Consider the following 16,301-nt stretch of genomic DNA (forward strand, 5'->3'; position numbering starts at 1 on the left):
AAACTGCATAGCTGTTGCTGGAGAGCACTGACTTTTCCCTGTGGACAATTTGACTCTAAAGTAATCACCTGTGAGTAGAGCTGAAGTGGGAGAATTGGATTTTTAAGCGTTTAATTTGGCATCAAAATGGGGAGCTTCAATACAGGAAGTTCGCCTCCCCTTTTGTAAATAAACTAAAGCAATGAGCCTGCAAGCTGAAGTCTTGGAAAGCCTTTTGTAAAAGACTAAATCTCCATCGGCAAAGAACTAAACCCCCCCTTTGGAGACAGGAGAAGAGGGGGGGAAGTGGTGGACTGAATATGCCTGTAGGAGAGAGTCAAGAGAGTTAAAATACCGCCGCTCTGACCCTGGAAACGGGCTGCTAGCAGGATCGATGTCTTTTGGAATGTTCATTGACAGCGATTAGAATGTTCATTGACAGGTAGCTAAACAAGAGAAGACATTGTTTCTACTGTCTCCGGCTGTTCTTAAAAAAAAAGGAGTAAAAGTAACTGAAAACTGAAACTAACTTTGGATTATTGGAACTGTGTTTAAAAGAGGATTTTACTGACTAATACAAATAGAAACTGTTTTCCCCTAGTGGAAGCTTTTGAAATTGGTTGCTTTACAGGAGCTGGGCTAGGGGAATTTCCAGTTGCAAGATAAAAAATTGTGAGACTCTGGGATTGACCTCAGCTTCACAAGAAAACAGACATGATAAATGTGAAAGTGGATGCTGCAAATATTAAAACAGACTTAATTGTAGAAAGTTTAAATAATCTGGGACAAAAGGTGAATACCAATACAGAAACCATCCAGAAATTGATACAGGAATCTACTCTGATACGGCAAACTGCGGATGAAGTCAAGGAGAAAACCCTTGCTGCTGAATGTAAAGCAATACAACTGGAGAGAGAGAGAGTCCCATCCATACAAGGACAACTTGATGAACATAAGCTGACATTTGTTATGATTGAACTTAAAGAGAAACAGATGAATTTGAGGATCAGAGCCCTACCTGAGGAAAAGGAAAGCTTGACAGAGTTTCAGGAGGAGACAGGACTAACATCGGTTGAGAAAGAGGGGTATTTGGGGGTTAGTATGACCGCCAGAAATGTGAATTTATTCAAGGATAACTATGAAGGACGTTGGATTGAAGAGAAGGGGGATTTGGAAATATGGACAAATCTGAAGTTGTTATTGTTGGGCCGAGTTGCTGTGGTGGGGATGAGGGTTGCTGTGTTGTCGGTGATGTTGCTTTTGTTTCAAACATTGCAAGCTTTGGATGGGATGGATTGTTTCAGGAGGTGGCAGAGGGACGTTTCTAGATTTGTTTGGCAGGGCAGGAAGCCTTGAGTAAAATTTAAGATATTGACGGATGCCAAAGAAGGAGGTGGACTTGCCCTACCAGACCCCTAAACTTTGTTGTGAACCATCTGCTTTTTGCTGGCTGAGAGAATGGCTGCTTCTTGAAAGCACTGAAGTGTTGGATAATGGCAGATGAAGTTGATGGACTATATGGAATTGGCGGAAATGACTGGCAAGATCCGAGACCAGGGATAAGAGTTGGGGGAAGAAGACTGGAAAAAGTTTAAAGACTAATTATAGAAATATTGTAAAATTAATGAATGTTAGAAGAATGTTGGAATGAAGTTGTATGGCTTTAGTAGAAATGCTATAAGGAATTAAGTATAAATAGATTAATAGAAAATTAAAGGAAAAAATAAGGCAAGAATGTGTTAAGATAATTATAGGATAGAAAACAGAGGAAGATGGAAAGGAATTGCTGAAACAATTAATAAACCATCTTTAGATGCGGCCATGATAGCCAACTATCGCCCAGTCTCAAATCTTCCATTCTTGGGCAAGGTGATTGAGCGAGTGGTTGCTGAACAACTCCAGGCACGCCTGGAAGAAGCGGACCATTTGGATCCCTTCCAGTCGGGATTCAGGCCTCATCATGGGACTGAAACTGAAATTTTCCTGCGGACAGGAAAATTGGCTTCCAGGTGGAGAAATCAAAATTAGAAACAGAACTGTTAGAACCCAATGCTAAGAATTTGGAAGCCGCCCAGTGTGGCTGGGGAGGCCCAGCCAGATGGGCGGGGTATAAATAATAAATTATTATTATATTATTATTATTATTATTAATAGAAGTGGAATACAAAAAGGGAGGTAAGAGGAGGTCATTGGAAATAAGCAAATGAAAGATAAGATATTGAAAATGTTTGAGGTGTTTTTAAATTAATTTTGTTTGTTTTTGTTTTGTTTTGTATGTAGTGTTTTTGTATTGTATTTGTATTGTTCTTTTTTCTTTTTGTTTTTTTGTAGTGTTGTGTTGAAACTGTTCGAAAAGTAATAAATATCATTTTTTTAAAAAAAAAAAGTGGTCAGACTCTCAACAGCAAAAGTTGGTCTCTCTTCTAGCAAATATACTGATTGTCTTCTTGCAGTCCTCCCGGGAAATGGCAGAGGCTTAGGAAATCCATGTGTCGTTATCATTCCAAATAATGCACAAAGGTGTATAATACTTAATTTGAGAAAACTTTTTCTTCCCCTTTAGCTGGAGCTCAGTGGGTAAAGAAATTCAATTTGGCGGTTCAGCTTGCCCAAGGCAAACGTTAACACCAAAGACAAAACTTTGTGTGATGAGCATTCCCATGGTTTTTTCCTCCCGAATCCTGGCTAAAAACAGGAGTGAAGAATAACCCCCAGGGGTAAGGGGCAACATAACTGTTTCCCAGCCTGCTGTTTGACTGCTCAGCTTCACATGCACCTGAGCTGCAGTTTGCCCTGGGGGTGGGGACAGAGATACGGGTGGGAAAGCAGCTGGGACAGGAGGTGAATTGTATGAGCAGCAAGCAGATAAAACAGTAAACAGGCTTTCCACCCCCTACAGATCCTCTGCTCTAGATTTCTGAGCCCCCCAGCCCCCAGAACGTTTCACTTAAAACAAACTTGGGTAAAAGAATTATAGGCTGCATACACAAAATAAATTTAAATTGCACACACACACACACACACACACACACACACACAAAATATGATAATCCTGGGAACTGTAGTTCAAAGGCACTGGAAATGATAGCTGTGTGAGGGGTGAATGATAGTAACAGGGATTATTTGGGGCATGCTTTATTCATTCATTCATTCATTCATTCATTCATTCCCCGCCCATCTGGCTGGGTTTCCCCAGCCACTCTGTGTGGCTCCCAACAGAATATTAAAAACATGATAAAACATTAAAAACTTCCCTAAACGGGACTGCCTTCAGATGTCTTCCCAAAGTCAGATAGTTGTTTATTTCCTTGACATCTGATGGGAGGGCGTTCCACAGGGCGGGCACCACCACCAAGAAGGCCCTCTGCCTGGTTCCCTGTAACCTCACTTCTTGCAGTGAGGTAACCACCAGAAGGCCCTCGGCACTGGATCTCAGTGTCCGGGCTGAATGATGGGGGTGAAGACACTCCTTCAGGTATACTGGACCGAGGCCGTTTAGGGCTTTAAAGGTCAGCACCAACACTTTGAAGTGTGCTCGGAAATGTACTGGGAACCAATGAAGATCCTTTAGGACTGGTATTATATGGTCCCGGCAGCCACTGTCTTCATCACTGACCTTCTCTTTCAACTCAGACATTTCTTGAAGCCCTGATTTCACCCTCCCCTGGATCATCTCCAACTCCATGATCTCTCTCTCCCCCCCCCCTTTCTCAGGATCCATTCTCTGCCTCCATGACATCTCCACAGGGCTCACAACACACTCTGATTGGCAGGATTTCTCTAGCTGAGGTCTTTCACAACACCTCTTCCCTCAGCCTTTCAACTTGAGATGCTGGGGATTGAATCCAGGATCTGCTTGAATAATAATAATAATAATAATAATAATTTTTATTTATACCCCGCCCTCCCCAGCCAAGGCCGGGCTCAGAGCGGCTTACAAGCAATAATAAAATCAAGTTGAATGATTACAACTTAAAAACAACATTAAAATATTGAAACATTAAAATATTAAAATGTAGCCTCATTGCAGGAGGAGAAGGAAAAGAAAAAAGAAAGAGAGGGAGGGAATCAAATTGGCTCCAAGCCAAAGGCCAGGTGGAACAACTCTGTCTTACAGGCCCTGCGAAAAGAAATCAGATCCTGCAGGGCCCTGGTCTCATGAGGCAGAGCGTTCCACCAGACCGGAGCCAGTGTTGAAAAGGCCCTGGCTCTGGTTGAAGCCAATCTAACTTCCTTAGGGCCCGGGACCACTAGGGTGTTGCTATTTATGGACCTTGAGGCTCTCCGTGGGGCATACCGGGAGAGGCGGTCCTGTAGGTACGAGGTTCCTAGGCCATGAAGGGCTTTAAAGGTCAAAAGCAGCACCTTAAATCTGACCCTGTACTCCTCCGGGAGCCAGTGCAGCTTGAAAAGCACTGGGTGAATATGCTCCCATGGCAGAGACCCCGTGAGGAGCCTCACTGCAGCATTCTGCACCCGCTGGAGTTTCTGGGACAGCTTCAAGGGCAGCCCCGCGTAGAGCGAATTACAGTAGTCAAGCCTGGAGATGACCGTCGCATGGATCACTGTGGCCAAAAGCAAAGCATTTGATTCACGACTGTTACCAGAATTTGGAGAAAGGTTGGAGGGGAGGTTTGCCCCTCCAGCAGACATCATACACCCCCCCTCGACTACCAAAATCAACACAATCACTCCTGCAAGCATTCCCACAAAACACTTTATCACACAGGTTTTCCCCCATCTCTATTCAAAGGACCTCCGTTGCACATTACCAAGGGTAACAATTCACTGATAAATGTATCTACATACAGGCTCAATGGGAAAACTTTAGAAGGCATGTTCTCCTTCATGGAGAGAATGTGTTGCAGTGGAGTCTAACAAGTCATCCCTCTGTTGCTGGGCAGGTAAGTTTAGATGGCCACGAATGCGACTGGGCTCTTCTATGTTGTTGGGGAGATTTTAATGTTGCTAATTTTGATTGACAGCCTAGAAGCTTTACATTCCCTGCGCACAGCATTGAGCTTCCTCTTTTCACTGCGCACATCCGATTACCCCTCCCACCCTTTCTATATTTAGGGTTGTTTGCACTGACCTTGCTATGCCTGTCATGGGGTCGTCTGCTTTTGGGGCAGGGGGCTGGTAGGAATTTTGTCCATTTGGCTGACTGGCTGCTGCCATTTGGTTTTTGCCTACTGCGTAGCAAATCGTCACAACTTGTAAGGTTTGCAGTTAGGCATTGGTTCTAATGTATTGGTTGGTGGAGGGGCATGGATTGGCTGTGGCTGCCCCTCCAATGCTGCTGCTGCAAGGGTATTCCGTTAAAGGAATCCAGGGGCTCACCATGCTCTTGTCTGAACCCCTGTCAAGGGGCTAGGGCCACGCAAGAGCCCTTGGTAGCATTTGGGGAGAGGTGAGGGCCTGGCACCCAGCTCCATTCTCTCCCCAAGATGTTTTCCCTTACTGACTTTCGCAGGCTTGCGGATGTCAGTTCTGTCCCTGGGCGGGGACAGATAGTCGCAACAAATGCCTAAGCAACCACTCACATTTTGTATTTTAATAAAGTTGTGGCCAAAAAATTATGCCAAAAACCTTAAACAAAAATTCTGTGTGAATTGTGTTTATTTAGGGGTGGCTTGGGGACCTTGACACGCAAAGTCATAGAAAGTCGCTCCAGTATCAGATTTGTGCTGTTCCAACTTTGTTCTGTTCAGGAAAGGAATGGTTACCAAGGGGGAAACCTGGGATGTGGGCAGCCCTAATCCCTCAAGCCTGAGACCACGTACTCAGCAGCCTCTTGCATGGGAGATAATCTCTGACATCCTGGCCCCTGAGCGCCAGACAGGGAGAGCTATTCTAGAGACAATGGTAAACCCAACTTCAGTTGATTAGGACCTTGGTCAAGACAAAGGGGTGCAATTAACTTGACTGGGAGAACAGGAACATGTACATACTTACCTTTTGTTTTAGTTAATGAGTGTGAGGTCAAGGGAAAACCTGATGCTCAGGTTTCTGCCAGAAGACCCCTCCCAGATTATGACATAGCTGTGATGCATAAATGATGTATGTGTGATGCTTCACTAAGGGTGTTGTGGGTAAAAAGGGAAACTTATAAAAGTTGGAGCTATCCTTTGTTCTGGGCTTCTTCCTGCTTCTTCCATGTGGTGGGTAGAAGTCCTGTTGCAACAGTTCCTTGAATAAAGATCAGGCCTACAGGCTGCTGTTTTGCTTCTTGGCTGATGTCTTTGTCTGGCAATCCAAGTGAGCCCAAAGATTTTCCTATAACAACGACTGAGCTCTGCAACCAGAGACATAACTTTTCTGCTCAAAGTCATGATCCCCTGCCCTCTTCCCACCTGCCACCTTTTTTTCCTACCTGTTTTCCCTGTTTAAATTTACAACGCTTTTAACTGAAACGATTTTGTGATGTGTCTAGATGCAGCGTCCGTGTCACCAGTGTTTCATTCTGCAACTGGGGATATATGAGGCTCATTTTGATTTTTATTGGCTAAAGACCTTGCTCCCTTGGCTGCCTCTTGCTCTCTTGGCTGGAGTCACCTGTATTGATTTGCTCTGCATATCCCTGCTCCCTGCTCGCAAACACCGCCAAGTCAGGCTGGTTTATGCTGGCTAACTTGCGAGGAGGACTGTGATAGGAATTTTATGGTCTTAGATATATGGTAATGTTCATAACTGCACATACATAGATCAACACAGGAAGACCAACCTGGAACCATTTTGATTCCTAAACTGACCAAATCCTTTCTCTGCAAGGTTAAACTGGAAAAGCCTCCCCATTGTCTCTTTCCTCACAAATCCTGTCTCAAGGATATGTCTGTTTGAATAAGGTGTGAGCCTGTGACCTGGCCCAGGAAATAAGTATTTTACCACTACAAAACAATGGCCAGGCTCCCCAGGAAATCCAATCAAGCAACCTGCCAGACAGGAGATAAACAAGGACAAGAGAAAAACAACATTTAAATTTCTTGTGATTGTAGGTGGGATGTATCTGAGGGGTGGTCTTACGTTACACCCCTTCTGTGATGTATGCATAATGTTTCTGGGGGTGGTCTTGATCTAGAGAATGGGAATTTCAAAAGTCTTTATAAGCCCTTGCACAGCAATTTTGGGGGGTCCTCTTCCTCTCCTGCGTGTGAGGGGAGCACCCTGTTGCAACAGATCAATAAAGATCAGGCTTACTAGCTGCTTTGCTTCTCAATATTCTCTGGTTGGCCTCTGTTATTTTCTCCTACCAATAGGGAACCTATGTAAGGACTCTATATGGGCTCTTGGATACCCCATAAGGGAAAAGGGCATATTTTTATTTACAACAGGACCCAAGCGCCGGATCCGAGGGGCAGATGTTTCTGTCTTAATGCAGGTGGGGGGCTATGCTTTTTAAAGGACAGCTTGGCAATAAATTGGTGCAATATTACATAACCTGAAAATCATCACTTTGTTTTCCCATCTGTTGCCCTTGATCGTAATGGAGCTTTCCAAAGAGATGTCATCTTAGCACAAATAAATATTCCGAATCTGAATTTGCTTATTGACCATTAAATCTAACTAGCTCACACAACAGCTTATTTTAGAAAGATATAAGGGTCCTTTTTCATCCATTTGGCAATGCAGTGATTATAGATTATTGCTTATTGATGCCTGCCATAATAACTCTGGGCTTGTTTTGGAGGAGCTGTTTTCCGTTTCACTGAAATTCTCTCTTCTGAAAGGCTTTTAGTTCTAATAGTACTTGTCAGAAAGTTGTGGGGGAGGGAATCTGAATAGTTTGGTGCACAGCTTGGAGAGAATTAAGACAGTAATTAGAAAGAAAAATGGATCATTGCCAGATGAAAAAGGGTAGTCAATTTATATGATGAATTTTGATTTGATTATCCACAAAAAGTAATGAATTGCCGTCATGAAAATAATCAGTGTTAATAGATTCTCATTCCTCATTATCAACAGGGGAAAATATTTTCTATCAGAATTTCAAAGGGACTTTCTTCAGCATAACTTATTGCAAAAAAAAAGAGATCAGCTTTGAGGGTTTCCAAAGTTCTGTATACGGCTTGCTGTAAATTCTGAGGACAATAAAAGAGAAAATATTCCCTTGGTTGATAAGATGCAAGGCAGCAAATTGTAAAATAAAAGTGCATCCCATGAAACTGTATAATATACCATTACAGAACAGTTTTGTAGATAATCTGCTACTTTACCATATATGACTAATTGCAGTATATAAAGTGATTTAAAACAAACAAACGAAAAGGTTGTGATGTAGGAAAATGTGCAAAAGAAAAATCAGTAGAGAGAAATTTGGCTTTTAATCAGATTGGCTATCTGAACCATTAGGGTTTAGTGAGAGTGGACAAGGGAAGAGGAACAGGAGAAGTAAAACACACAAATACACCAACATTCTGGGTTGGATTCAACAGGTGTTCCTCTGCTGAGAGAAGGCATCCATCTGCAGAATGGGTAGAAGGTCAATTTTCTCAAGTTCTCTCACTCCCCTGCAACCCCCTGCCATGTCCCTCCAGAGAAAATTATTTTGTAGAGGGAAAGCAACACTGCCCCATTGCACTAGCTACTATTTTTCCTGCACTAGCTACTATTTTTGCCAGACCCTGGGCTGGCAAACAGGAAGAGAGTTCTGACCATGTGGACAACAGGATTGCAGCTGGAAGCATGAGCTCAGCAACAGCCTTGTTGCTGAGCCTGTCTGGCCCTGTCTGGCCAAAGCCTATTGTTCCATCTGAATCTGTTCACTGCTTTCTTACCAAAACTAGTCTAACTAATCATAGAATTGGGAGGTATCCTGAGAATCATTTAATCAGTTGACAGTGTACTCCTACAAAATCACATTTTAAACCCTTCATTTCTACTTAAGACCTTGCTTGCTTTCTATCTGCCCACGGACTGTCTCACCAGAGTGGTGCATGCTCTGGTTATCTGTCGCTTGGACTACTGCAATGCGCTCTATGTGAGGCTACTTTTGAAGGTGACCCGGAAACTACAACTAATCCAGAATGCAGCAGCTAGACTGGGGACTGGGAGCGGCCGCCAAGACCACATAACACAGATCTTGAAAGACCTACATTAGCTCCCAGTATGTTTCTGAGCACAATTCAAAGTGTTGGTGCTGACCTTTAAAGCCCTAAACAGCCTCGGCCCAGTATACCTGAAGGAGCGTCTCCACCCCCATCACTCTGCCCGGACACTGAGGTCCAGCGCCGAGGTCCTTCTGGCGGTTCCCTCCCTTCAAGAAGCCAAGTTACAGGGAACCAGGCAGAGGGCCTTCTCGGTAGTGGCGCCCTCCCTGTGGAACGCCCTCCCATCAGATGTCAAGGAAATAAACAACTACCAGACCTTTAGAAGACATCTGAAGGCAGCCCTGTTTAGGGAAGCTTTTAATGTTTGACGGACTACTGTAGTTTAATATTTTGTCGGAAGCCACCCAGAGTGGCAGGGAAACCCAGTCAGATGGGCAGGGTATAAATAAATTATTATTATTATTATTATTATTATTATTATTATTATTATTATTATTATTTTCTTCTTTGATTCTGACTGCAGCTATTCCCCATCATTCAAGACCTATCCGGAGGGCAGCAACACAGTGCCACACATACAGTAGCTCTCATTTGGTGATGAGCAAACTCCTCTGTACAAGCTTGAAACTGGAGTTGGCAATTACAGGCAATACTGGAAAGTACAGTGGTACGTTGGGTTAAGTACTTAATTCATTCTGGAAGTCCGTTCTTAACCTGAAACTGTTCTTAACCTGAAGCACCACTTTAGCTAATGGGGCCTCCAGCTGCCACCGCGCAGCTGGAGCACGATTTCTGTTCTCATCCTGAAGCAAAGTTCTTAACCCAAGGTACTATTTCTGGGTTGGCGGAGTCTGTAACCTGAAGCGTATGTAACCTGAAGCATAAGTAACCTGAGGTACCACTGTATTACCATAGCTTTGATCCCTCAGCTACCTGTTCAGCAGAGGGCAATTTTGCATATATGATGAACTCTAGAGAGTAAGCTCCCAAATTCAGGGCTTGATTTCACCTAGTTGATTCTGCTTAGTCACTCATTCTCTTATAAAGGTAGTTGATTTAGAAATGACAGCTGATGGTGCACCTCCTTAGGACATCTACTTTGTCAGTACCAGAACAACCAAGCCTTGAGGAGTGGAAGGATTTTAGAAATTTAAATCCAAATGAAGTAGGTTCCGTTGGATCAAAGGCTACTTCTTTGCTCAGAATAGAAACAAATAGGGATGGAGCAGATTCATTTTGCTCAAGATCAGGTACAGTCACAGCTCAGGTTGTGAACACTGCGGATTGCACGTTTTCGGGTTGCGGACTGTGCCGCATCCGGAAGTACCAGAACGGGTTACTTCCGGGTTTCAGCGCTTGCGCATGCGCAGAAGCGCAAAATGACATCACGTGCATGCACAGAAGCACCAAATCGCACCACATGCGTGCGCAGACGCAGTGCTGCGGGTTGCGAACACTGAGGGTTGCGAACGTGCCTCCCGCACAGATCACGTTCGAAACCCGAGGTATGACTGTAGATTGTTGAATAGTGAGTAGACATAGCAGACGACACAGCGAATTCTTCAAAGCAGCTCTTTATCTGTAAGCTGGAACAGAACTGAACAGCAAACAGCTCAGCCGGCCTGCTTTTATAGGCAGGCGGCTGTCAATATTGTAGCAACATCCCAGGGTTTCCCACCTAAAGTAACTGACGTGGGCCTGAGTGAAAACAATATACATGATACTCCTGGTGGCCAGGGTGAGAACTTCAATACATAACACTGATGACTTTCTGTTTATAGGGTTTGGAGCTAAATTGGTACAACCAAAAATCATTTTATTGGCCCTTAAGGAAATGGTGTACCCAAAGCAGAAGTTCTGGTTTCCTTGCAAGGCACAATGGGGACCCCATTTCAAAGGAGTCTCCTTCAATGTAAATGGTTTGTGGTGAACAGTGCTAGAGCTACCACTGCAGTCTCACCACTTATCCAGTCCCACCTTTGCACCATCACAGTTAGTGGTCATGATGGTGCTGCTGGAAGGCTGGCTCAACAGCAGTGTCTCATCCTGCTACCTGCTTCTGAAGCCAGGCAGTGATGAGGCAACAACGCCCTCATTTTCCCCTCAAGAAATTATCTACCCAACTGGGTATGCTGAGCATCTCTGCTTGAAAGGCGGGTGTCCTTCAAGACTGCACAGTGCATTAAGGAAGACTCGAGAGGGTTCCTACGCAGCCCAGTTACGCATTGGAAAACACACTTCCGAACGGTAATGAAACTGCGGCTAATGTGGCAAGAGTGGCGCGTTCGCCTTGGTCAGAGCTAATTGTGCATGTTCATGTGAATCAGGCTTCTGATAAAACTCATTACAAATGCACATTAAAGAAATTGGCAATTACATTATGTTTTAGCCAAGTGTCTCTTCTCTAACATCAGTGTTAGTATTGTTAGACTTCTGTTTAGTGAGCTCATTGCCCTGGTGGTGTATTGAATGCAATTCAGCAGAAAGGCTTGAAAATTAGCACCATGCCAAATGCTGTCCGGGTTTGATTTTTACCACAAAAGTAGTGATTTCAAGGATAACTGACACTCCCTCTCCCAATAGCCTTTTCTGTGGCTGTTTGCAGTTGCTGAACAGTCGTATTGAACTGTTTTCTGACACTGTTTTTCCTCCATGCTACTAATCAGCTGCAATATTGACTGTTGTATTCCTCCTCAGATACTAAGAGTTTATGTACTGGATTGGACATTGTCAGAACGTCACGAGCCAATTGGATTCAGCTATATTGTGAGGATATTAAGGGCAAATGCAAGCCCTCAGAGTGTGACAATGCTTCCTATACAGAATCTCATGGGCAATCAGGGATAAATTGAAAAACCAACACTTTCTCACCCCCTTCATAAGGAAAAATAATCAAACGGGAAGGATTATTATTCTAATGGAGCATTTCACAATATCGGTCCCTTTTTGGCTTCGTGTTACTGAAAATATTTGGAAAATGTCCAAATGCTTTGAATTCAGAACTATACAACACTTCATCGTTATCTTTCTCTATTCTGAAGAGAATAAATCAAGGCATTCAAGGGAGGGCGGCACTCTGGAAACAAATTGCAATGAAAGGGCGATTCAAACCACAGCTACGTGCATGGAAATGGAAACCATCATCAAAATCTGAAGCACTTGTACAGAATATTATAGAAATAAACACCCTGCCCCAATCTAAAAAGCTACACTATGCCTTGTACCAGTCAGAACTTAAGCAGGATGGGAGGAACATTGTCCTGTTGTGTCAGGACAAGCAAGAACTTCTGGCATTGTACAGGGACAGTATTTGCATAGCCCCGGTCTAGCCCTGTCCCATCGTTGTTCAGGATACAGCAGTGGACCTTCAGATATTGCTAGACAATTGCACCACATACCACAGGGACAGAGAAGCATGTGTACCAGTAGTTGCTTGTCCAACAGTGGGGGGAATGCGGGTGGCGCTGTGATCTAAACCACTGAGCCTCTTGGGCTTGCCGATCAGAAGGTTGACGGTTCAAATCCCCATGATGGGGTGAGCTCCCGTTGCTCTGTCCCAGCTTCTGCCAACCTAGCAGTTTGAAAGCACGCCAGTGTGAGTAGATAAATAGGTACCACTGTGGTGGGAAGAGGAACGGCGTTTCCGTGTGCTATGATTTCCGTCACGGTGTCCCATTGTTCCAGAAGCAGTTTAGTCATACTGGCCACATGACCCGGAAAGTTGTATGTGGACAAACGCTGGCCCCCTCAGCATGGAAGTGAGATGAGTGCCCCAACCCCATAGTTGCCTTTGACTAGACTTAACTGTCCAGGGGTCCTTTACCTTTTTTACCTTTTGTCCAACAGACTTCACACCTAGTCAAACACCTAAATTTAGTTCGCCACCTCCTCGTGTTCCCATGTATATATGTATATGTTCATCTGCCAATCGTGGATAACATTTGATGCAATTAACAGAACTGTAATCTATCATCACAACAGGATAGTCTTCAAGGTGCCACAAAAATGTGATTCTTGCTTTGACACATAGAAAATGTTTCTGGAAATATGGGTGTCTGGATTTCTATTGGCGTGTTACAATTTCTTCCTCCTATTATTTATTTGTTGCTTGCTTTGTCTATTGTATAGGGAACACCTTGCTACTACACATTTTGGTTTTTAGTAATGGCCATTATATCACCAAAAAGAGAAGAAAGAAAGAAATGTGTACCAGTCAAACACATTTCAATTTAAAAACATTTCTAGTATCTAAAGTTTCTCAGCCCAAACTTTGCCTCCTTACATTAATCCTGCTTTCAATTATGTGCTGCTAGCAATCACTGACTTCCGTGGACAATTGTTTGTATTGTTTTGATTCAATTGTAAGCCAATTTGCAGTGGATTTCAGACTGTTTCTTAAAATTATACTTATAAAAGGCTGTTTTTCCAAACATATCTTTTCATTGTTATCATAGGGACCAATATCTGTTCCCATCTTAGCAAGCAAAAATGATTGTTTCTCATATAGTGGGTTATATTTTATCTGTTTATTCTCAACGCTGTTAATACTGGCCTGTGAGTCAAGCTGCCAAGATGATTATTCCCACAGGACACTCATTGCTCTACATCGTAAATGTCACAAGCATAAATATGTCCAAAATGCTCTAATGAAGAGTGTGTGCCTAACAGGTGTTTTATACTAAAGTCTTTCTTCTTTGGTGATCACTCATAGCCGAGTAAGATTGTCTTCCATGAACGTGGTTTTAACAGTAAGTCTGTAAGTGACAGTAGAGGCCGATTCTGGATTCACATGTCCTTCCACAGTAGGGACATGTTTCCAAGCAGGAGTTGATCTGTGCCTTCCTCTTAGCACATTTCTCCCTTGCGTCCTGAGTTCAAGCGTCTTGAAAGCCCATAACACCTTTGGTAAAGGCTGTTCTCCAACTGGAGTGCTCGCAGGCCAGTGTTTCCCAGTTGTCAGTGTTTAGACTACATTTTTTTCGATTTGTCTTGATAGAGTCTTTAAATCTCTTTTGTTGACCACCAGCATTACACTTTCCATTTTGAAGTTCGGAGTAGAGTAGTTGCTTTGGAAGACAATAATCAGGCATCTGCACAACATAACCAGTCCAACGAAGTTGATGTTGAAGAATCATTTCTTTGACACTGGTGATCTTTCCTTCTTCCAGTACACTGGCATTAGTTCGCCTGTCTTCCCAAGTGATGTGTAACATTTTTCAGAGACACCGTTGATGGAATCTTTTGAGGAGTTGGAGATGGTGTTTATAAGTGGTCCATGTTTAAAAAGCATAGAGTAAGCTTGGAATTACAATAGCTTTGTAAACAATTGTCAGGGCTGCCTCAGGTCCCAGCTCACAAAGGACCAACGCCCGTTTCTCTTTATATACAGATGTCTTTATTGAAGTTCATTTTCGGTTTGACAGCCGTGGCGCGCAGCCCTACGTCTGAAACCCTAGACCGTCGAAGCTCCGTCTGAGTCCGTCCCTCCCCGACACCAGTTTAAGACCCTTGCCTTGCTCCACCTCCTTCTTTGCTCTCTCTTCCGCTGGGTCCTTCTGCCCTCTGGGGTCTCACCCTTCCTAGACTCTTCCGACGCCGATTCCCCGGATTGCTCTCCCTCCCTCCGGCGGGCTTTAGGACCGGGCTCCCAATTCGGGCTCTCTGCTGTCCCGCGTGCCTGCACATTTGAACTTGGCGCGCGCGCCCAGCTCCCAACCTTCCTTCTGATCGTTACACTACTCCTGTCACTGCTTTCCTCCTCTTCCGGGAGGTTAGCTGGTTCTGACCTCTCCTCCATTCCCCCCTTCTCCAATGGAGGTGTGGTCAGCCCTGACTCATCTCCTCTTCCTGCTGGAGGAGACGCTGGCCCTGACCCACGGGAACCTTCCCCCCTTGCTACGCTCTGGTGGGGAAGCTGGTCCTGATCTCCAGCTGCCACTTTGGGAGTCCCCGCTGGCCCCTTGCTTCTGGTGCGTCCCCCCCTGGGACCCCCCTTGTCCTGACCACCGGCGCCCCCTTCTCGGAATCCTCTGATTCGCTGGAGAAGCTCATGGAATCCCTCGGATCCCTGTCCTCCCCCCCCTCTGTCCTCAGATGCTTCCCATTCACTCTCCACCTCCTGTCTGTCATTTTGGTTTCCCTGCAAATGTCCCAGTCTCCGAGCTCAGGCGATGCTGGATTTCAGCATCAGTGTCAGCCCTTGTGGAAAGATAACTGCTCAGGTAGGAGAAGTGATCAACATTTTCCAGGGTGACACTAAAGTAAGGTAAAAGTTATGAGCCCCCTGGACAGTTAAGTCCAATCAAAGGTGACTATGGGGTGTGGTGCTCATCTCGCTTCAGGCTGAGGGAACTGACGTTTGTCCACAGACAGCTTTCCGGGTCATGTGGCCAGCATGACTAAACTGGCACAACATGACACCGTGATGGAAGCCAGAGGGCACACAGAAACGCCATTTACCTTCCCACCGCAGCTGGACCTATTTATCTACGTGCACTGGCATGCTTTCAACCTGCTAGGTTGGCAGGAGCTGGGATGGAGCAATGGGAACTCATGGGGATTTGAACCACTGACCTTCTGACTGGCAAGCCCAAGAGGCTCAGTGGTTTAGACCATAGTGGCATAATGGATCATGACTCATTATGAGGGAAAAGCTCCTACCATAATTGGAGCTGTAGACAGGATTTTTCCATTCTCCTCCTCTCTCCATATGAAAGGGAGCATAAACTTGGCTAGTCTCCTGAATGCCTGTGAAGAACGAAAGCATACCTGCACAGGGTTGTACATACCACATGCTGCATGAATCGAGTTCACTCATGCAATGGGACTTCTCCTTGCTTTCCTCGCCTGCAGACACCCCTGTGCCCCCAGATCTGTTCCAGACCTTCTTTCAACCTTCCACAAAATTTCTGAGGGTGCACAGGACTGCAGCGGGAGGAGGAAGAGAGAAGAGGAAGTCCTATTGCATAGGTGGACCTGTTCCACTCATGAAACAACAGCGTTAGATACAACCCTTTGTCAACAAAGCATGATTTATGTTTATTGGTGAGTATGAAAGTGTCTGATCAACAATGAGCCATAATCCATTAATGGTGCTGATCAGCGAAGGAATGGCAACTCCTGTGACATTTGAATTGACAATGAAGGCTGCTTTCCATGTTGTGCTTAGCTGAAGATGTGCAAAAAACAGCTGCGGCGGGAGTTAAAATAATCTCTGGGCTAAAAATAATACAATTTCGTGGCAGGAAAAACTGAATACAACAAAATTATATACAT

This window comes from Podarcis vaucheri (assembly GCF_965113315.1).
Source record: "Podarcis vaucheri genome assembly, chromosome: 11".
Lineage (NCBI taxonomy): Eukaryota > Metazoa > Chordata > Lepidosauria > Squamata > Lacertidae > Podarcis > Podarcis vaucheri.